A 23605-nucleotide genomic window follows, 5' to 3' on the forward strand; every position below is an offset into this window, starting at 1 on the left:
GTTTTTTTTTTTCAAAAGACTTCGAACTTTTTTGTATGGAGCTTGGCATAGGCTAAAATTTTAAGTACCTAAAATGTCGTATTTTGGTGTACACATAGATCGTCTCCAGGGCACTTTAGGTGTACGTAAAACGTACGCCAATCGACAAATAATATACATAATTATAAACAACAAATATTTTTTGACAAGATGTCGTAAATAAATAAATGATATACTTTCTGAGATATTTCAGCTTGAAAATGTAAAATAAAATAATGTATTTTCTACAAGAATTATAGGTATTGTAATTATAATAATATGTATAACCAATATTACATTTTTTAGAAGCCACTTATTTCTCCGCCACCCCACGCCAAACATTTAAACAAACAAATGTTACCTCTTTATTATAAAAATTATAGATAGATAAAAGTACTTACCTTATTAAATAATCCGACAAAAAACAAATAAGTATATTCTTTTACACCATACAACTTTTTAGATAAAACTAATGTCACTCGATAGTGATATCCGTTTCTAACGTGACGAACATATGTGCACCGATTTATAAATGCGAATGAGCTGAGTTTGTTACGCTTCGCTAAAATAACGCAAGCTCTTTTTAACCAAAAAGTTAAAAGGAAATAGACAATGTGTTTTTCTATGATTGGGAATTACCCGTAAAATGAACTCCGATTGCACAGATTGAATAGTGCGTTGCATTCAAGTGTTGCTAACATAAAAAAATCCGCTTAATATAGGGAATATACGACTAAGCAGACCTCGACTATGAGCATGAGCTGAGGGGCGCCTGCGGCGCCCCTTTTGACCGGCGCCCTTGGCGGTCGCCCAACCGCGCCCTACCCTAACACCGCTACTGGTATTAGGTTAGGGCAGTTGTGTATCAACCAAAGCTTTGCAACGCCCGATGTATGCTTGGGGTCGTTGTCTTGATAAAAAGCAAAATTGTTCGCGATACCCAACTTCCCTGCACTTTGCTTAACATTTTGTTTCAAAATATTGAGATAGCCAAATTTGTCCATTTTACCATCAATAAAATGCAAATTGCCTACTCCAGCACTTGACATGCATCCCCAAATCATGACAGAGTCCCCTCCGTTCTTCACAGTGGCTTTTGTATTTTTATGAGCAAATTCGGCATTTGGTTTACGCCACACAAACATTTTGCCATCTGATCCATGCAAGTTAAATTTGCTTTGATCAGTGAATAAAACCTGAAAACAGGGAAAACTATCAAAATAAATGTATTTCGAGATGAAATAATGTGGAACTACCTGATTCCAAAAGTCTTCTGATTTTAATAAATACTCCTTAGCATATTTCAGCCTTTTGTTTTCATTTTGATGGCTAATGAAAGGTTTTTTTCTTGCAACTCTACCATGATAATCTTGTTTGTGTAACGTATTACGAATAGTATTTAGGCAGACATCTTTACTACAACGATTTTTTAAAGAAATTTTAAGTTCTTTTGCCGTTTTGAAAGGATCTTTTGCGACTTCCTTTACTATAGAACGCTCTTCTCGCACAGATAATATCTTGCTTTGACCTTCTCTGCTTCTATTAGCCAACCTGAACTCATGATGGAACCTCTTGATCATATCATGGACCGTGGATTTGCTTCTTCCTACCAATTCAGCGATTTCTCGGACAGTTTTACCTTCACCATTCAATTTCACTATTAGTTGCCTTATTTCGAGCGAAGTTTGCTTTCTGTTTGGAGCCATTTTAAAAATAATTTACAAAATTCTAAACTCTTCTGCGGCTAAATAAAATGTATGACTAAATAAGACCAAAAAATATGATAGTAAAGTGCGCATTTACAAAATAACGGCATATTTAGCAGTGCTATTTTGTTTTGTCTGATTATGCGTTGAGCGCAAAAAATTGAGATTTTTATGTTTTACGACGCAAATTTACAGTTATCATAAAGGATAGCTTTATTGATGAGTGAGACAGGATTATGAAGGGTAAATCAAAGCAAAAAACAATACATTCTACTTTTTTATCTTTATGTTTGGAGCACATTAATATTAGATAAACTTCTGTCCTAATCATTATGTCTTTCTACCTACAACGTTACGTATGTTAAAGTATTTACATTCGAAACATCCTATTTTATATCAGAAATGTGTTGAAATAGGAAAAACGGGTATAGTTGCATAAGAAAGTAAAAGTACTAAAGAATCGCCAAAACGTCAGAAACTCGGGCCACCTACTAAAGCAGAGCTAGATCAACTATGTTAACAAATGTCTAAATCAATTTGAATTAAATAATAGTTTTATTTTCTTTAATTTTGTTCTATTACTGCAATAGAATAATCTATTTAAAATAATCTAAGGATTCGATTCGACTCGAATCGAACTGGATTCGCATACCCCTAGTTGCAATATCGAAAATGAAAATTGTATGACAAACGATTGCGAAAAGTGTACAAAAGATGTAAAAGATATTGTGCCGCTAAAATACTTGTCGAAAATGGACGCAAATGTTAAAAGGCAGTACTGGAGGAAAGTGGGCGATCGTGTAATTTTGACTTGCACTGTTGCTGCGTTATCGGACTTGCTCCATGAACTACAAGTTCAACTGCCAATTTTCAAGCAACATTTCATTGAAAAGCGAGCACAACAAAATTATTTTGAAAACGTAAGGAAAAATATCACGCCTGGGGTACTTGTCCTACAAATAGATTTTGCGGAAAATTATAGGCTGGTGTGCCAAAATGAAATTCAAAGCGCACATTTCAACTATAAGCAAGTTGTTTAATGAAACTAAGTGGTTTGCAGTAATTAGTGATAGTTTAAATCACAGCAAAATCTCATCGGTTCTTTATTTGAAACGTTAGATTGGTTCATGACATTTACTTTTTGAAGATAATTTCATTTAAATGTTGACCGCGGCTGCGTCTTAGGTGGTCCATTCGGAAAGTCCAATTTTGGGCAACTTTTTCGAGCATTTCGGCCGGAATAGCCCGAATTTCTTCGGAAATGTTGTCTTCCAAAGCTGGAATAGTTGCTGGCTTATTTCTGTAGACTTTAGACTTGACGTAGCCCCACAAAAAATAGTCTAAAGGCGTTAAATCGCATGATCTTGGTGGCCAACTTACGGGTCCATTTCTTGAGATGAATTGTTGTCCGAAGTTTTCCCTCAAAATGGCCATAGAATCGCGAGCTGTGTGGCATGTAGCGCCATCTTGTTGAAACCACATGTCAACCAAGTTCAGTTCTTCCATTTTTGGCAACAAAAGTTTGTTAGCATCGAACGATAGCGATCGCCATTCACCGTAACGTTGCGTCCAACAGCATCTTTGAAAAAATACGGTCCAATGATTCCACCAGCGTACAAACCACACCAAACAGTGCATTTTTCGGGATGCATGGGCAGTTCTTGAACGGCTTCTGGTTGCTCTTCACCCCAAATGCGGCAATTTTGCTTATTTACGTAGCCATTCAACCAGAAATGAGCCTCATCGCTGAACAAAATTTGTCGATAAAAAAGCGGATTTTCACATTTCGAACAGAACACTGATTTTGGTAATAAAATTCAATGATTTGCAAGCGTTGCTCGTTAGTAAGTCTATTCATGATGAAATGTCAAAGCATACTGAGCATCTTTCTCTTTGACACCATGTCTGAAATCCCACGTGATCTGTCAAATACTAATGCATGAAAATCCTAACCTCAAAAAAATCACCCGTTATAAGCAAGTTGTTTAATGAAACTAAGTCGTTTGCAGTAATTAGTGATAGTTTAAATCACAGCAAAATCGATGTTTACGTTTTCATAACGAAGCTTATTCAAGAGATAAAAAAAAACAGCATGGCGAATTTGAAAGTATTTTCGTTTTTTCGGACGGAAGTAGCAGTCAATTTATGAATAAGTTTATTGCTTGGAGTTTGCCTCATTTACTGGCCGAATTTTGTTGTAAAAAACTTTAGTGGAACTATTTTGTAAAGTCCCATGGTAAAGGTGCAGTCGATGGCGTTGGAGCAGTTGTGAAAAGAAAAATCTGACAAATTACGAGAACAAAAAATGTCGTTTTAAACGATGCATTCTCTTTTCACAATTGTGCACAAGAGCACATTACTGGAATTAAAATTTTATATATTGGAGCTGATACAATTTCCGAGATATCTCCAACTTTATATCGAAAATGGAAGGATATTCCGAATATTGCAGGTATCAGAATGGTGCATTCGATTTCCTACGACGAAAATCTTAAGCTACGAACTGCTCGTACGGTCTATTCAAAATATAACAATATTAAATAAATATTTCTTGTGCTTTATATATGTATGTTTATATCTTTTCAATCAATAAAAGGGATATTAGTTTGCTTTATTTATGAAAAGGTTTCCAAAATCCAAATAAAAACTTGATGGAAAAATCGTACGTTCGCAACCGGTACTCAATCTTATAAATAAAAAATCAATGGAAAAATTTCAGCGTGCAATTAGTTAGGAGGAAGTTACTTTATTCCAATTTAATATAAATTAATCCTTTTGGAATATTTTGCTCCATTTCACTATTTTTTGCGTTTTTCTAGTTGCACCCAAAAGCAACTTCCATTATTCGTACGTTCGCGACCGCATGTTTGTCGCTAACATATTAAAAAATAAAAATCGAAAGATCCTGCCTTTTGCACCAACGAAAGACCTAGCAAAATGCTATCGAAACATAAAAAAAATTAAGACAAATTTATGTTTTCCTTGGTTTTTGAACTATAAATGCGTGCGAACGTACGGTTCGCGACCGTTGGAATTGACCATATTTATTTAAATATTTTCTTTATGAGCATGCTCTTCTTGCTTTCACCCTTGGTGTGAAACAACTGATCGTTGGTGTCAACAAGATGGATTTGTCTGAACCACCATACAGTGAGGCTTGTTATGAGGAAATCACGAAGGAAGTATTCCCATACATCATTTTTGGTTATGTGCAAAACATGTGCACAGACAAATTTTGGCAGCAGAAAAGGTAAGACCCAAAATCCAGTGCGTAATTTACAAAAGCTAAAGTGGTGGGAATAACTTGTTTTGAAGTATTAATTGCTATCATTTTTACGGTTGCATAAATAATAACCTTATACGTATTTATAAATTGTAAGGAGGAAAGTTAAAGATATTTAGAAGAAAAATGGCTGACGAACAACCAAATCTTGTTGCTGGACATCCACCAGCAGTTAAAGCGGGTGGCATGCGCATTGTACTACACAAAGCTCCTGCAGCTGAGCGTCCAGCTAAGGATGCAGAAGACTGTACCGGATTGACGCAACCAGTTGCTGTTAATATTGGCGTAGTGAGCGGTGCTCCAGTGAAGGGAAATATTTATTATACGCCACAGGCAGCACAGGTCGCACACTCGCCCTAGCCACCGGCGTTTGTTGCACAAAAACCTCAAATCAACATTCAAAACTACAACAACGACAACAGCAACAACAATTACATAATCAGCAGCAAAGTAACAAACTCAACCATTGAAACAATAGTAAAAACATTCCACTTTAAATAGCCACCAAAAAAAAAGGATAAATGAAATATAAGAAGTCCAAAATTTATTATTACATAACTTTGCGAAACCAAGACAAACATACATATGTATGCCTAAAAGTTTAAAATTTTTGTGAAAGACGTACTCATCCACATGAAATTTTTATAACATTCGTTAGAATTTATATAAAGCTTATCATATTATTGAAATTTAAAATCATAACTTCAAATTGCCACGAATTTTTGCTCATACATATGTGTACATACATATATCAACATGTTTACTTCACGCACTTTGCTTCCAAATATATATGCACGATTTAAATGTAGCACTATAAGTGTCATAATATGTTGTACCAGAGATAAATTGTGAGGTGTTTTGTGTGCGTGTGTGAAAGTAATACGAAAATATGCGGCTAGTTAAAATCGCGTTAAATAATTAGATCCACCACTGAATGATTGTTTGTTTGCCATTCATTCTAACCACACTATTTCAAACCACAATTTCACCAAATAATAAGAATCGCAATGTTTGTTCGTTAACAATTGTAATAGAAACATAAAATGTAATATTGAAAATTCGCTGAAATCAAAGAAAAGGTTGATCGTCGTTCCGGTAAGACCACCGAAGAGAACCCCAAATACATCAAATCTGGTGATGCCGCCATCGAGGTAAATACAATTACCATAAGCGGGTGAGTGATTAGTTGTTTTATTGTCATATATTTTATTTATATATTATCATTTTTTTGTGATACAATCGCCTGAATTTTTAGAGGGTGTATATACAAAATGTTGTGTCTCGGAAAGCTAGGCTTCCGATGTGGCTAGGGAACTGTTGCGTTAAGTAGGGTGTGCATCCACGTTTTTCTCCTCGTAGGGTGGTAGTAAGACCAATTTGGCAAGCGGTCTTGTGACTTGGCCTTTTTCCGTGACGATGTCGACTACTCGCACTCGGGTATCAGCGCCTAGATGTATATTGACAATCCTACCCAATCTCCACTCATTCGGTGGCAAATTGTCTTCCTTGATAACGACAAGCTCACCTGTCTTTAAATTTGTTTTTGGATGTTTCCACTTTATGCGTTTCTGCATTTCGTTCAGGTATTCGGTTTTCCACCTTTTGCAGAAGGATTGATGTAAGGCCTTAAGTTTTTGCCATCTATTTACGATAGAGGCACTGTTTTCATTTATATCCGGTACTGGTGGGGCCAACAGATGTTCACCGACCAAAAAATGTCCTGGAGTAAGTGGCTCCAAATCAGTAGTAGTATCGATGCTCCAACGAAGTTTGTACCATTGTCTGAATAAATATTCTTGGGCAACCTCTTCTAGAAACGAATCTACAGAGGGCTGCTAAAAATGATAGTGTCGATAGATCGGTAGTGGCCTCTAGGTGTATGGCCCTTGTTGTAAAACAGACAAACAGACAGACATATCCTTTGGATACACACATCCTCTTCCACGGTTCCTTTTTATTTCGAACGGACCCGCGAAATCTACCCCCGTATTCGTAAAAGCGCGTGAAAATGTAGATCGTTCGGTCAGAAGTGCACCCATAAGTTGCGTCTGAGCACGTTTTTTGAAGATCGTGCACGTCTTGCAGTTATGGATAATGGATCGTATCAAGTTTTTCACCCTTAGAATCCAATACTGAGCCCGAGATAGCCGTAACATAAGCTGATTTTCTCCATGCAGAGAGACTTGATGAATAAACTGGATTATTAGACGAGACAATACGCAGTTGTATGGAAGGATAATTGGATGGCGCTCATTGTACGACAAATCGAGAGACGCACCGAGATGGCCACCAGTTCTACTAACTTCATCTTTATCGAGGAATGGATTAAGAGAGAGTATTTCCCTTTTTGCATCAATAAGCTTACCGCAAGTTAGGCGGTCAATGCAAAAGCAAGCGTCTTTCACCGGTTGAGAAATTATACCACTTCAACAAAAAGACTCAAGGGGAGGCTAAGATTATTGTGTCAAAATGCCCTCTTACAAATGAAGGCTTTGCAACGGCATGGAAAAATTTGACGGACATGTATGAAAATGAGCGAATACTAGTCGAAACTCGACTTACCGTCAATCGACAGAGAGTGTTCAAGCTCGATAAAATGGCTACAGCGGGAGATCAACAGCAGCATCTTCTGCCTGACAGCCAATAAAGTGGACATTGGAAACTGGGACCCAATCATAATTCGCATTTGTTCTAAGAGACTGCCACAAGCAACATTGGCCCTTTGGGAACAGTCTGTCAAGAACAAAACGAAGACGTCAAGGTGGGAGGAATTGGATAACTTCCTCACGGATAGATACCGTGATTTAGAGGCAATAGAACGTGCCAAGAAATCACCCAATTCTGCAAAGCCTGTCAGTGCACCCACAAAAAATAAATACCACAATAATAGCCATCAGAACAGACTCGGCGCCTTCCAAGTAAGCGTTGAGAAATCACATGTCTGATGTGCAAAAGCGCAGATCACAAGTTAAGATCTTGCCCCATGTTTCTTAACATGGCACCGGCGGACAGGATCAAGTTCGCTAAGCGCAACAATCGCTGCATTAATTGCCTCGGCTTTGGACATTTGGTGTCGCAATGCACCAGTGCATTCAACTGCATGTGAGGACAGTGCAGCCTATCAGCCAAAGAGTATCATCAACGCCATCGGACGAGACTCAGGTACAGTCGTGCTTTGCTAACAGCGACAAAGGTGTCTTATTAGGAACGGCACACATAAACATAAACTACAACGGCGTTACTTATGCCGCCAGAGCACTCATCGACTCCGGATCAGAGCGCTCCTTCATCACAGAAAGGCTGAAGCTCAATCAATTTGCCAGCTAGGAAGATAAATGCCTAGGTGTCAGGCATCAACAACACCGTATCTGCGCAGGTAAAGGAATCATGATGTGTCGAATAGCGGTCACCAATTGACCCACTTATATCGATAACAATGAACATGATGGTTCTGCCGAAATTGACAGGAAACTTGCCGACTTGCCATATTAGCGCACTAACTCGGCAGGCTTTCCCAGATCTCACGTTGGCGGACAAAAGGTTCTTCGTCAATGAACCCGTGGACGTCATACTCGGTGGCGACGTCTATCCACAGATTATGCTTGATGGCACGCGCAAGAACGTACTCGGATCACTTCTTGCGCAAGTGACTATCGGTTGGATAGTCACGGGGCGTGCTAATACAATTAAGTCAACCAACACTTGCGTCTCATATTACAACGAATTATCGCTGGAAAAGCAGTAAGTTCGTTCTGGGAATTGGAAGAGATGACCAAGGAAAGGAAATTAAGCGAAGAAGACAGGTATTGTGAAGAGCTCTACAAAAAGACAACGAAGCGAAATGAAGACGGGAAGTACGTTGTATCGCTACCATTCAGGAAAGACTATCCGGTCAACATTAGTCTAGGTAGTTCCTTAAAGATTGCGTACTCCCAGTTTTATCGCAATGAAGCTCGGTTGTCAAGAGGTGAAAATCTGCAGAAAGAATACAACAGGGTTTTAAAGGAATACGTTGAGCTGGGTCATATTGTTAAGATACATACCAATCAAACGGCCGACTCTAGTGACAACTATTACCAGCCTCACCACGTTGTAAAGAAAGAAGGGAGCACATCTACAAAAGTGCGTGTGGTGTTCAATGCATCGCAAGCAACTTCAAACGGCACTTCGCTGAATGACATCCTTCTCACCGGTCCAGTTCTTCAGGCAGATCTGACCATCTTAATTCTGAGATGGCGATTATTTAAATATGTCTTCAATAGCGATCTTGAGAAGATCTATCGCCAAATCCTAGTGAAGGCAGATCAAACGAAGTACCAGCGAATCGTTTTCCGCAACCGTCCGACCGAGCAAACCAATATTTTCGAATTGAAGACGGTAACGTTCGGAATCAACTGCGCTCCTTATCTGGCAATAAGGACATTACTTCAATTAGCTGACGACGTCGACCAGTAGCCTCAAACATACTCGCGAAGTGCATGTATGTTGATGATGTCTTAGCAGGTGGACACTCTATAGAGGCTGCAATTAATGCTAGAAATGAAATAAGATCAGCATTGGAGTCGGCAGGTTTCCCATTAAGAAAATGGACAGCCAATTGTGGAAAAATTTTACAAGGCCTACCAAAAGACCACTTGCTTCGTTAGACAAGCAACGAAGTTTTCGTCAGCCTATTATTGGCAAAAACCAGAGTAGCACCTGTCAAAACTATATCTTTACCGCGTCTGAACTGTGCGGCGCCGTATTACTGGCCGAAACAGTTGAATCTGTCGTCAACAACCTGGAGCTGACACATCTTAACCTCAAACTATGGACGGATTCGACCATCGTTCTCGCATGGATTCGTAAGCCACCATGTTCATGGTCAACGTTTGTATCCCATCGAGTGACAAAAATCGTAGAAAAGGTCGGTAACGCAAACTGGAATCATGTCGATTCAGGGTCTAACCCTGCAGACTTAGCCAGTCGGGGACTTCTGGCACAGGAATTGATGGAAAACATCTTGTGGTGACAGGGACCTTCTTGGCTGCAAGAAGATCAATCTAAATGGCCATTACAACAAAACGACTACGAGACGACAATAGAGGAAAAACAGGTACGCGGACATGCTTGTACAACTATACAGGGGAATTCTAACGACAATCTTGACCGTTTTTCTAATTTGCCAAGAGCTTTGAGAGTGTTATCATACGTCATGAGATTCTCTCAAAGAACTCATCCAAACACAAAAGCTTCTTTTCAACAAAAGTCTTGCTTAATTTCATCCGAAGAAATTAAAGCAACGACAAGACGTTTGATAATAATTACGCAGAAGTAGAAATATGGTCAAGAATATGATTGTTTGAAATCCTGCTCGAAGGACCAATGATTATCCTCGAACTCTCGACGAGTCACTCAAGGAGGACAATGCGTCGATTGTTAAAAAAAGAAAAATATACGAGTATTAGTCAAAGAAAAACTCCAAGTATTGTGTTTAATATAAAAACGTTTGGTTCTCTATTATGACGAATAAATGGTTATATATTACCTTGTTAGTGTTTATAATAATGTTGATGATGACCGGTGGACGTCTCGATTATCTCCCGTCTTCTTTAGAAGTGAAAAAAGTGACTAGCAGAATCGCTTGCTGAGCTATTGAGTAAAGTGTAGCGGGAGATTTTAACGAAACTATTGCCAGCTGAGTGAAAGTTATTAGCGGTTTATGTCAACAGCTAACTGGCAATAGTTTGTTATGTACTCACAAGGGTTGGTGATAAGAAATTAAGCTCTGGCCTAAAAAGTAACAGTGAACAAAAATCGAAAAGAAATCGTAGTAGATAAAGGAAAAATTATTTTAAAATTAAGAGAAAGTGGTAAAACTTTTCGAGAAATTGGAGAAATGGTTGGTAGGGCTAGTCTTCAATTAGGCACGTTGTCAAAAAAACCTTTAAACCTTTGTGTAAAGTTTTATTCCGCTATGATCATTGGTTCCTAATGTATATATTATACAGAGAAGGCAACAGACGGAATTCAAAATAGCGTTATATTGGAAGAAGGCGTGGTTGTGAACCGATATCGCCCATATTTCGTACATGTCATCAGGGTGTTAAGAAAATATTATATACCGAATTTCATTGAAATCGGTAGAGTAGTTCCTGAGATATGGTTTTTGGTCCATAAGTGGGCGACGCCACGCCCATTTTCAATTTTTAAAAAAAGCCTGGGTGCAGCTTCCTTCTGTCATTTCTTCCGTAAAATTTAGTGTTTCTGAAGTTTTTTGTTAGTCGGTTAACGCACTTTTAGTGATTTTCAACATAACCTTTGTATGGGAGGTGGGCGTGGTTATTATCCGATTTCTTCCATTTTTGAACTGTATATGGAAATGCCTAAAGGAAACGATTCTATAGAGTTTGGTTGACATAGCTATAGTAGTTTCCGAGATGTACAAAAACTTAGTAGGGGGCGGGGCCACTCCTACTTTTCCAAAAAAATTACGTCCAAATATGCCCCTCCCTAATGCAATCCCTTGTGCTAAATTTCACTTTAATATCTTTATTTATGGCTTAGTTATGACACTTTATAGATTTTCGGTTTCCGCCATTTTGTGGGCGTGGCTGTGGGCCGATTTGGCCCATCTTCGAACTTAACCTTCTTATGGAGCCAAGAAATACGTGTACCAAGTTTCATCACGATATCTCAATTTTTACTCAAGTTACAGCTTGCACGGACGGACGGACGGACAGACGGACGGACGGACGGACAGACAGACATCCGGATTTCAACTCTACTCGTCACCCTGATCACTTTGGTATATATAACCCTATATCTGACTCTTTTAGTTTTAAGACTTACAAACAACCGTTATGTGAACAAAACTGTAATACTCTCCTTAGCAACTTTGTTGCGACAGTATAAAAACGTTTTGTGTTTACTTTTTACCGAAAATAATGAATGTATGTTTATGTAATTATTTCACAACCTTTTTATACTCTTGCAACATGTTACAAAGTTTAATATTTTTCTTCATCATAATGATTGTTTGCACCACCTAAACCTAATTAAGATAGCTATGAAGTTCTAAACATACATATGTATGTATTAGGGTGATTAAAAAATATTTTTTTTCTCGATTGGCACTCGGAAAAATAAGTTCCTAGACACCTCTAAGAAAGCCTCTCCAAATATGAGTTTTTAATTGTAACGGGAAGGTCCTCCTACATACAGTTTTCTATTTTTTCTTATTATCAGATAGAAAAATTTATATCTCGCTTCCACCTACTTGAAAAAATATCTTGTTCCTTAGATTTTGTAGGAAATTGAATGCCCTAAAAAAAGGTCTCGTATGATTTTTTCGTAAACCCAACCGTTTAAAAGATATTAATAGTTAAAGTTTGATTATTTTTGGGAAAATTTTTTATTTCTTATAGATTTTATAACTCAATGAAAAAAATCATTATGAATGATGCCTTATTTTGAAGAAATTCGATGTTTTCGAATACGGTTTTCCAAAAAGTTGCAGATATTTTGAATGGGATTAATGTCTAGTGATTGCGTGACCTCTGGAGTTATTTTATTCATAATTTAATAGAACTAGATGTATGTAAACTTTATTTGACCACAGTATATAAATGATCAGACGAGTTAAATTTCGAGTGACTGTGTGTCTATCCATCCATCAAGCTACCTGGCTGTCTCCGGATCGAAAAACTACCAACCAGATCGATCGTGTTGTGATAGACGGAAGACACGTCTCCAGTGTTTTAGATGTGCGTGCGCTCCGAGGTCCTAACATCGACTCGGACCACTGTATTGTTGCAGCCAAAATTCGCACCCGCCTCTGTGCAGCAAAAAACGCACGCCAACAAACACAAAGAAGGTTCGACGTCGAGAAGCTGCAATCACAACAGACAGCCGAACGATTTTCTACTCGGCTTGCATTCCTGCTCTCTGAGAGTACTCGTCAACAACTCGGTATAAGGGAACTGTGGGACGGCATTTCAAACTCCTTACGTACAGCTGCAACCGAAACCATTGGTTTTCGGAAAGTGCAAAAGAACAGCTGGTACGACGAGGAGTGCCGTGTCGCAGAGGAGAGAAAACAGGCTGCCTATCTCGCAACGTTACGATCGACCACAACACGTGCGGGATGGGATAGATACCGAGAGTTGAAGAGGGAAGCGAGAACAAATGCGTCTCGCTTCCCTCTTTAAACAGACAGAAAAAGAAAGAGGCCGAAATGCGTGAGTACGAAGAACTTGATAAGCTGGCCGACAGGGGTAATGCTCGAAAATTCTACGAAAAGATGCGGCGACTTACAGAAGGTTTCAAGACCGGAGCATACTCTTGTAGAACTCCCCAAGGTTATCTAGCCACCGATGCCCAGAGCATACTTAAATTATGGAGGGAACACTTCTCCAGCCTGCTGAATGGCAGTGAATGCACAACACCAGGAGAAGGTGAACCCGATGCCCCAATCGATGACGATGGAAAAGACGTTCCATTGCCCGACTATGAAGAAGTTCGAATAGCAATTGCCCGCCTGAAAAACAACAAAGCGGCAGGGGCCGATGGATTACCGGCCGAGCTATTCAAACACGGCGGTGAAGAGCTGATAAGCTTCTTTGTAAAATATGGTCGGATGAAAGCATGCCCAACGATTGGAATTTAAGTGTGCTATGCCCAATCCATAAAAAAGGAGACCCCACAATCTGCGCCAACTACCGTGGGATAAGCCTCCTCAACATCGCGTACAAGGTTCTATCGAGCGTATTATGTGAAAGATTAAAGCCCACCGTCAACAAACTGATTGGAGCTTATCAGTGTGGCTTCAGACCTGGTAAATCAACAACCGACCAAATATTCACCACGCGCCAAATCTTGGAAAAGACCCGTGAAAGGAGAATCGACACTCACCACCTATTCGTCGATTTCAAAGCTGCTTTCGACAGCACGAAAAGGAGCTGTCTTTATGCCGCGATGTCTGAATTTGGTATCCCCGCAAAACTAATACGGCTGTGCAAACTGACGTTGAGCAACACGAAAAGCTCCGTCAGAATCGGGAAGGACCTCTCCGAGCCGTTCGATACCAAACGAGGTTTCAGACAAGGCGACTCCCTATCGTGCGACTTTTTCAATCTGCTACTGGAGAAAATTATTCGAGCCGCAGAACTGAATCGAGCAGGTACAATCTTTTATAAGAGTGTACAGCTACTGGTGTATGCCGATGATATTGATATCATCGGTCTCAACACCCGCGCCGTTAGTTCTGCTTTCTCCAGACTGAACAAGGAAGCAACGCAAATGGGTCTGGCAGTGAACGAGGGCAAGACGAAATATCTCCTGTCATCAAACAAACACTCGCGACTTGGCTCCCACGTCACTGTTGACAGTCATAACTTTGAAGTTGTAGATAATTTCGTCTATTTAGGAAACAGCATTAACACCACCAACAATGTCAGCCTGGAAATCCAACGCAGGATTACTCTTGCCAAAAGGTGCTTCTTCGGACTGAGTAGGCAATTGAAAAGTAAAGCTCTCTCACGACGAACAAAAGCCAAACTCTATAAGTCGCTCATAATTCCCGTCCTGCTATATGGTGCAGAGGCTTGGACGATGACAACAACCGATGAGTCGTCGTTGCGAGTTTTCGAGAGAAAAGTTCTGCGAAAGGTTTATGGTCCTTTGCGCGTTGGCCACGGCGAATATCGCATTCGATGGAACGATGAGCTGTACGAGATATACGACGACATTGACATAGTTCAGCGAATTAAAAGACAGCGGCTACGCTGGCTAGGTCATGCTGTCTGTCTGTCTGTCCGGAGTATTCGACGCAGTACCCGCCGCGGGAAGCAGAGGAAGAGGGAAGACCTCCACTCCGGTGGAAGGACCAAGTGGGGAAGGACCTGGCTTCGCTTGGAATATCCAATTGGCGCCACGTAGCGAAGAGAAGAAACGACTGGCGCGCTGTTGTTGACTCGGCTATAATCGCGTAAGCGGTGTCTACGCCAGTAAAGAAGAAGAGAAGTGTGTCTATCCGTCCGTTCGCCTGTGCAAGCGATAGCTTAATTAAATAACCATACACAATTTAGACTTACATATATCTCAATGAAACTTGGTACACGTATTCCTTGGCAAAAAAGTGAAGAAGACTTCATAGATGGCCTTATAGGACTACTACCACACCTACAAAGTGCCATTAAACGAAAACGTATAAAATGCCATAACTTAGCACTAAATTAAGGGTATTTCAGCATCGGAGAGTATCTGTTGGCTGAAAATTTTGTAAAAATGGCCAACCTCAAATAGGTTTAAAGTAAATACTTATCTTCAAATCATTAAAACTATAACAACCTTAGAGCACTCCCCATAAAATACCATAAATTAATAACTGAATACATCAGATATTTTAAATTTAATTCTTTCGAAGGTATAAGGGAGCTCTGTAGGAGCCGTGGTCAAAATCCATATCTCGGGACCAACTTGTTTTAATGGAATTCGGTATGTATTAGTTCCCTAAGATTCTTACATTACGATTTGCATTCCATATGATTCTTTCACTTTCCACAATATATGTATGTATGTAAATCAACCAGCCATGAATATGTTCGGATAAAACATCGCACACATATTCCATTTGTGGTATCCCATCTCTAGTCCAACTAGTAGCTCCATATACCGAATAACTAGACCACACTTCACATGAAGACATTTCCCCGAAAGTATCAGCATAATTCTTTACTAATACATACATAACAATGTATTTTTGTCTTTAAAACGGATAAAATCGGGTAAAAACTTGCTCATATACAACAAATTTCAACGTATTCCATTCACTATTTCGTCGAACAACGGAGTTGAACCGTTTCGCTACATTTTTTAATCTTGCCAACATCCGAAGATATTTAGCTGGCTTTGACCTCTCCTTACTTGTTTGACAATTAGCTTACGTCAAAAAGATTAGCGGCTGCCCTAAGGTAATTAGGTACATTAGGGTGATTCAAAAAAAATTTTTTTTTCGATTGGTACTCGGAAAAATAGGTTTCTAGACACCTCTGTGAAAGCTTCTCCAAATATGAGTTTTTAATTGTAACGGGTTTCATCATTCATAATGATTTTTTTCATTGAGTTGTAAAATCCATAAGAAATAAAAAAATGTCCCAAAAATAATCTAGAAAAAAAAAATTTTTTTTTTGAATCACCCTAAGGTACATATCTTATTGGTAAGTTCAACTCCAGGTAAGCGGTTAAAAAAAGTGTTTCTAATGTTCAATGTACCGGCCGACACTTAATCACGATAATTAGCTTGTTGAGTAAATTATCTCACTAATCTATTAGATTTAACCATACACGATTTACACTTGTTAATCTCTGAGGAGATTTGAAGCTAATCTACTCAAACCCTTCCTGTAAATGTAAGCAAGCAAATGAATTAAAAGCAATGCATCTAAGATAAAAACCAAATTCGGTACGAAAATTAACGAAATCAGACCAAAACCGTGCCTACTTCCAATATAACTTACATTGTGAGTATAGCACCCGAAAATTGTAAACAAAACGTAAACTATTTAATAATTCACTAATATGTACATATAAATTTTGTCGTCTTCAATACTATCCCCACCTGTTGTAATACATGTATGCCAACATTTTTTCCAGTCCTCGCAACTCTTTTGATAAACACGTTTTGAGATACCTTCAGCCCCTTCATCGATTTTTGTTTTATCTCTTCGATCGACTGAAAACGGGTTCCACGAAGCAGTAATTTCAGTTTATATAACAAAAAAAAATCACACGGAGCCAAATCTGGTAAGAGCGGTGGTTGATGGATGGTTTTCATGCGTTGATAGATGGTATTCATGCGTTTTTATACCCTGAACAGGGTATATTAGGTTTGTCGCGAAGTTTGTAACACCCAGAAGAAGCGTCGGAGACCCTATAAAGTATATGTATAAATGATCAGTATGTTGAGCTGAGTCGATTTAGCCATGTCCGTCCGTCTGTCTGTATATATACGAACTAGTCCCTCAGTTTTTAAGATACCGTTTTGAAATTTTGTAAACGTCATTTTCTCTTCAAGAAGCTGCTCATTTGTCGGAACTGCCGATATAGGACCACTATAATATATACATAGCTACCATACAAACTGAACTATCGGAATCAAGTTCTTGTATGGAAAACTTTCACAAAAGAATTGTTTAGATAGACTAACTATAGCATATAGCTGCTATAAAAATTGAACGATCGGAATCAAAAGCTTGTATGGGAAACTTCCTCATTTGACGATATAAATACATGTCTTCACGAAATTTGGTATGAGTTATTATTCATAGAAATAATGTAATATCGGTAGAAATTGTTTAGATCAGCTCACTATAGCATATAGTTGCCATACAAACTGAACGATCGGAATCAAGGGCTTGTATGGAAAACTTTCGCATTTGACGTGGTATCTTCGCGAAATTTGACATGGATTACTGCTTAAGGTAATAACATAATCTCCGAAAAAATTGTTCAGATGGGATTACATAGCATACGAGGTGTGTTCAAAAAGTATCGCGAATCGTAACTGATAGTTTTCTTCGATTGCAGGGGCGTGGTGCACCATGAGTTCTTGCCACAGGGAAGAACGGTCAACGGAACCTGCAAGTTATGCGCAATTTGCGCGAAGCAGTCGGCCAGAAACGCCCGGATTTGTGGAGCCCCTGCTCACACATCGTTGCTTTTTTTGGCCAAAAACAACACACTAATGATGCCGCAGCCACCGTATTCCCCAGACCTGGCCCCCTGTAACTTTTTCTTGTTCTCCAAACTGAAGAGGCCCATGAACGGACGACGTTACGCTTCTCTTGACGGGATAAAGACGGCATCGAAGGAGGAGCTGAAGAAGATAAAAAAAGTGAATTTTTGAAGTGCTTCGAAGATTGGAAAAACCGTTGGCACAAGTGTACAAAATCTCATGGGGATTACTTTGAAGGGGACAAAATAGATATTCATGAATAAATAAATATTAAAAAAAAACACAAATGTCGCCAAACTTTTTGAACACACCTCGTATAACTTTTTTCGAACTTACGGTGAATTCAGCCGTTATCCATCGGTCAATAGGTTAGAAATCTTAAAAAATTCATAATCTCTTCCTAATAATAGTGTATCTTCTTGCCTGAGGTGCCCAATTTATTCCAGAATGAGAGCGCTTCAAAATTAACGTTTTGTGTGACATTTTGCTTTGTAGCCAGATCAGAATAAAAACATGTTTAGGGTATTTATATTAAAGCACCCACAATTTATTATGATTACAGGTTGGTCATTCAATAAATACATAAACTTTTTAAATACTTTTATCATTATACTTATGAATTAGCTCTCAAAAGTTAGTACTTTTAATAATTTTCAATGGAAAGATGATGCTTGGATACATCACAACATAAAAAACTTCATCAAATACAATTAAATTTCGAGTTTTCTTTAAATTTCGTTCCGTTCACATACATATGTATGTATGTATATTTATAGCATAATTTCGATCTGGCCGTTCCAGTCATTCCTATTATGATACGCCAGTCAACTGTCAATGTCAGGTAGTTTTCTCTCATTTCCATTGACAAGGGAGTCGTCTCAATATCTTTGCTTCTTGTTGTGTGGTGTAAAAATTCCAAAATTGTGTAAATTTTAAAAAATTTTAAAATGCCAGCAATTCGAAAATGTTGTGTCCGTGAGTGTAATAACGACAACAAAAAGTGCATTTTGTTCCTTTGGCCGAAAAATGAAAAAATCGCAAGAAAGTGGTGCCGAAATCTAGGCTTCGAGGGAAGAAAAATAGCCACCACAAACACGTTTGTTTGTGCAATGCATTTTGAGGATTATGCACTAGGGGCTAAGAAATTGAAAATTGGAGCTGTTCCTACCCTAAAACTCGGTAAATAACTATTCATCGTAACATAAGTATTAAAATATAAATGTTTGGTTATATTGCCAGGGTCAATATACATACATATGTGCATCTACTATATGTACATACATATGCGTATATATATGTACATATTTCTGTAGACACACATAGAATTTCTTTGCTGTTGGCGACATTTATTTCATGAGACATTTTTTTGCTTATATTCACATAATATGGAAAAATCACAAGATATATGTATGTACATACGTATGTATACATATGTGTGTATGTACTGACATACATAACTATTAGTACGATTATATTATAATAGAGTTATTAGTACAATTCTTAATTTAAATATAAATTATGTTTAATAAATAAATATATAGATATTTTATTTATATACCACATAATAATAGGAAAATCCGATGATGCTGTTTACTTGTCAATAAAGAAGAGAAATGAAGTACGGACCTGCTGTGCTAAGGGATGTCCATCGGATGAAAAAGACATACTCTTTGCATTCCCCGATGATGAGACTGACTTCAATAACTGGGTTTTAGCATTAAAAATAAGTACATCATACTCCGACCGAAGAAAGTTGTTTATTTGTGACCGTCATTTTGATGTGGACTCAATTATAAATAAGAAACTTAAAAAAGGGGCTATCCCGAAGCATAATTTATTTTATGAAACTATAGGTAATTGTAGCAGCTTTTCTTCAAATAGAGTCCTTCAGCCTACTAAACGTCAGTAGTCATATACTAAACAGAAAGGTTAGAGGAACATTTAAGTTTGGGGAACTTCAAATTAAGTATATTCGGATCTCGAGGTGAAACGTTAACAATACAATGTTTCCTCCAACCTTGATTCCTCAAAATATGTCCAAGAATCTTGCGCATGGATTGCACGAGCTTGTCAACAGAGCGCTAATAAGCAAAATCAACGCATAAATGCGCTCAGGCAGGAGAACAGGATTTTAAAACAAAAACTATTTGAGTTAGGGAATTGGGCAATTATTTCATCCAAAAATTGCTAATGAAAATGCAATAAACTTGGTAGAAGGGGTGTCAATTCATAAAGTACATAACAGAAGATTAGAACAATTTAGCGCATTTAAGAAATTTAAAATGTCGTAGGAAATTGTAATTAAAGCAATTTTTTTATAATAAAAGTATTGTCATCGACGGTTTCGTTAGCAAAGAGGACGGAAAAAAGGAATTAAATGCAGCCAACAAATGCAGTTTCTTCTATGTTAGCCTACGTGAAAAGTTCTTTGCCTATATGACTATTGCCATTTGATTAAGTCGTTTAAGCAGAAATTTCTTAAAGTAAGACTTTAAAATTATCGGTGGTGTAGAAGAAAGCTGCACGCAATTATTGGTGGGAGTTATAATTGTAAAATATTTCCGTCGTTGACATGCTCCCACAATGTGGAACCCACATATGTATGTATGTAAGTGTCCTTTCCAAATGGCGTTGACATGGAATTCAGATATGGATTATTACGTACTATTTAAATGCGCCAAAGTGGCTTAAATGTTTGTGAAGCGCTAGAACGACTTTGTCGTAACAGTACTCTTACATATTTAAAAATGCGAAATGGTTCGTTGAAGAAAAGCTGCAAGAAAACATTTACGTACTTTAGTATAGTAAATTAAAGAATTTAATAAGAGCAACGGGATTATGTAGTACTTATTTTGAATTATTGGCAATAACTACAAGGCGCGTTTTTGTGTAAGTGATAAATCAATACATTGGAGCGGGTCGATTTTTTTCTGTAAAATCGCTTATACGGAAATGCCCCATGAAAATTTCCCACATATCCGATTTTTAAGTATTTTTGGCTGTAAATCGATACGCTCTATATATGTACATAAACATTATTAATATTTATTTAATATTTTATTAACTTCTCTTCTACATTTAGAAGTGCTGCCTTAATACATAAATACAGTTTGCGAAAATACGATTTTACCTTGCGTAAGAGTTGTTTAATTTGTTATGCTTTGATTTTTTGACGGTAGAAATAACGGACACAAAAACGTAAGTCTTGTTTTTGTGCAAGTAATTATCTATTTCATATATTTACAATTTATTTATATTTATAGTGATAAAAAACGGAACCACGAAAGTAATATTATTTTAATGGAAGCAGAGTTTAGTGCCAAAAAATGAATAGAAAGACAAGTTAGGCGTGACATTGAGGAAAATTGTGTGGAACGAATTTTGTATGTTCCGAGCTATTTCTCTAAATTTTACGCAGTGAATAAATTTATTGCTATATTTAAGTTTCCAAAAATAAAATAGAAGATTTTTCCTTTAATTTGATGTATCGTATATATCATTTTTAAGGTGTTTAATATATGATTGGAGGGTGCCATCATTGGCAATGCACGCGTCCGGTTAGACGTGTGAGTCACTGTAGGTTTTTATGTATTTAAAACACATACATAAGTATATGTATGTACATATATTACTAGAAGATAGTTAGAATTAATTTTAATTGTAGTGCAGTTTTATTGCACATGATGTGGTTATTAAAAAGAAAACATACTTACGTAATAGAAAAAAATCGTGAGAGCATTTGTAGTTGATAAGAAAGAAAATTCACAAAACGTGTGCAACTAAAAAATATTTTTCGAATTTTCCTAATTTAAAACGCAAATTATTTATATACATTTTTATTTACGTTAAGAAATATATGAGTACTTGTTATTTTAGTTAATACATACATTTTTAAAAATAAATTTATTTACCTTTAGTTTTATCATATTTGAGGTTTTGTCACTAGATAAGCAAAAACTTGTTTGTTTTTATCACCAGCTGGTGTTCATTTCGTTTAGGCATAGCAGCCAAAAATAGAAATACATACATATGCAAGTACATACATATGTACATAAGTGCCCGCATTTGGCTTGGTCTGTTTTTACAGTTGTAGGTATTATATACATACATACATATGCATGTCATATGTTCCTCAATTTGCATGCTTTTTTATCTTACTACAAGGAATACTTCATTCAAAAATCTAAGCGTTCATATACAAAAATAAGTACAAACAATTAATCATCAACAGATAACAACAAATAACAAATAATGTTTTTGGGGCATGTAAATTAAAACACCCAACATTTATTACGATTGAAAATAATTACGTATTGGACTTTTAATATTGTATATGGCGAAACTACTTACGGCTTTTTTATTATTTTATGTTATATTAAAACAACTGACTTTTGATCTTTCAATACTTAAAAAGGTGAATTAAACCTGTTAGTTCTCAATTAATAAATGTTTTTAATCATTGGTAATTGAAAATTAATTCTATATACTATGAATCACATTGCAAAACATTTTATGAAATACATACTTATGTATATTTAAATTTCGCATTTTCTTTAATTTTCATGGTTTTACATTTTTTATTAGCGATCTTGAACGGTGGCAACAAATCCCGCAGTTAAAATATATTTTTGGTATAATTTCAATCTGGCCGTTCCAGTCATTCCAATTGCAGAACGTCAAAACCTACCAGATACCAGTGGAAGTTTAGTAGGAGAGCGGTTCTCACATTTCCAGTGACTGGAGAGTTGGACATCTCTTTACCTTTGATCATTAATGTTCACTCTTGCGACACATCAATATATCTACATGTTGCACATAAGCTGCTTCTTCGTGGTCAGATCAAAAGAGATGCCATAGATAACTTGATACGAGACTCTTTAGTTCGAGAGAGAGAGCTGTCAAAACTCGCATTTTTTAACATTTAACATTTGCCAATGATGCCACTGCTGAAAAATATTAGATTGGGTATATAATAAATTATACAAAACACTAAATTAAACACTTTGAAAATGCATACATATATAAATGCTAAAATGCAAAATCATTAATTAATTTACATAAACATTTATTTTGCCAAAATATGTTCGCACAGTTTAATGAAATTTCATTTCACATTAATTTCGTCAAGTAATTATTGCGCTGCTCTTCTGGCATCCCGCCTTTTTGACTAACTGCTGATTGGCGTCACCCTGATTGTGTTTTGTTGCCAGCTCAAAAAACAGATCAGGGTGCAATGCCAACTGACAAGCGAGAGAGCAAGAAAAGAGATTCTGATCAAATTATCTATGGAGATGCCCAACTCTCCTCTCACTTGGAAATGAGAGCGTAACTGCCTATTCGACTTTCAGCGAGAACCTGCTAACGTGTAGTCGTGTAGCTGTCTAAATAACTGTGTCCATAAGAACGTGTACATCTTAATATTTGACAACTGTCGCTTGAATTCTGTCGCTTACGTTGTGACGTTAAACCATTGGAACGACTGGAACGGCCACATTGAAAATGTATCAAAAATATACAAATATCAACGGAAACAAATATCAACACAAAACAGAAAACAATGCAAATTAAAGAAAACGCAAAATTTAAATACATCTGATGAAATATTTAGCGATATAATATACAGTGAACCAATAAAGTTTACATACACCTAGTTCTTTTAAATTACGACACGTTAATTTGTTTTATAATGAATACATTTTTAATAAAAGAAAAAATTTTAATTTTAAGTGTGCTTAAATCGGCTGTTAATAGCAGCCACTTCTATTTACCACAGGATAACGACGCAAAACACACATCTTATCTTGCACACGTCTTATCTTGAATGGTTTTTATGGAAATAAAAATAACTCCATAGGTTCCGGAATCACTAGACATTAATTCTAT

The 23605-nt window shown here is 37.2% G+C and overlaps 1 protein-coding gene and 1 long non-coding RNA gene across 2 annotated transcripts in view; one reads left to right on the plus strand and one right to left on the minus strand.

The window, feature by feature from the left end:
- The window catches only part of LOC125777044 (putative nuclease HARBI1), a 348853-nt gene that overhangs the window by 276006 nt on the left and 49242 nt on the right, over positions 1-23605 (minus strand). The window lies entirely within an intron of this gene.
- On the plus strand, positions 18544-21200 carry LOC105225344 (uncharacterized). The gene is made up of 4 exons (XR_852553.4): positions 18544-18901; positions 19294-20611; positions 20805-20920; positions 20986-21200. It is a non-coding gene; the product is annotated as an uncharacterized LOC105225344 (long non-coding RNA).

The sequence above is a fragment of the Bactrocera dorsalis genome, chromosome 3 (assembly GCF_023373825.1).
Source record: "Bactrocera dorsalis isolate Fly_Bdor chromosome 3, ASM2337382v1, whole genome shotgun sequence".
NCBI classification, from domain to species: Eukaryota; Metazoa; Arthropoda; class Insecta; order Diptera; family Tephritidae; genus Bactrocera; species Bactrocera dorsalis.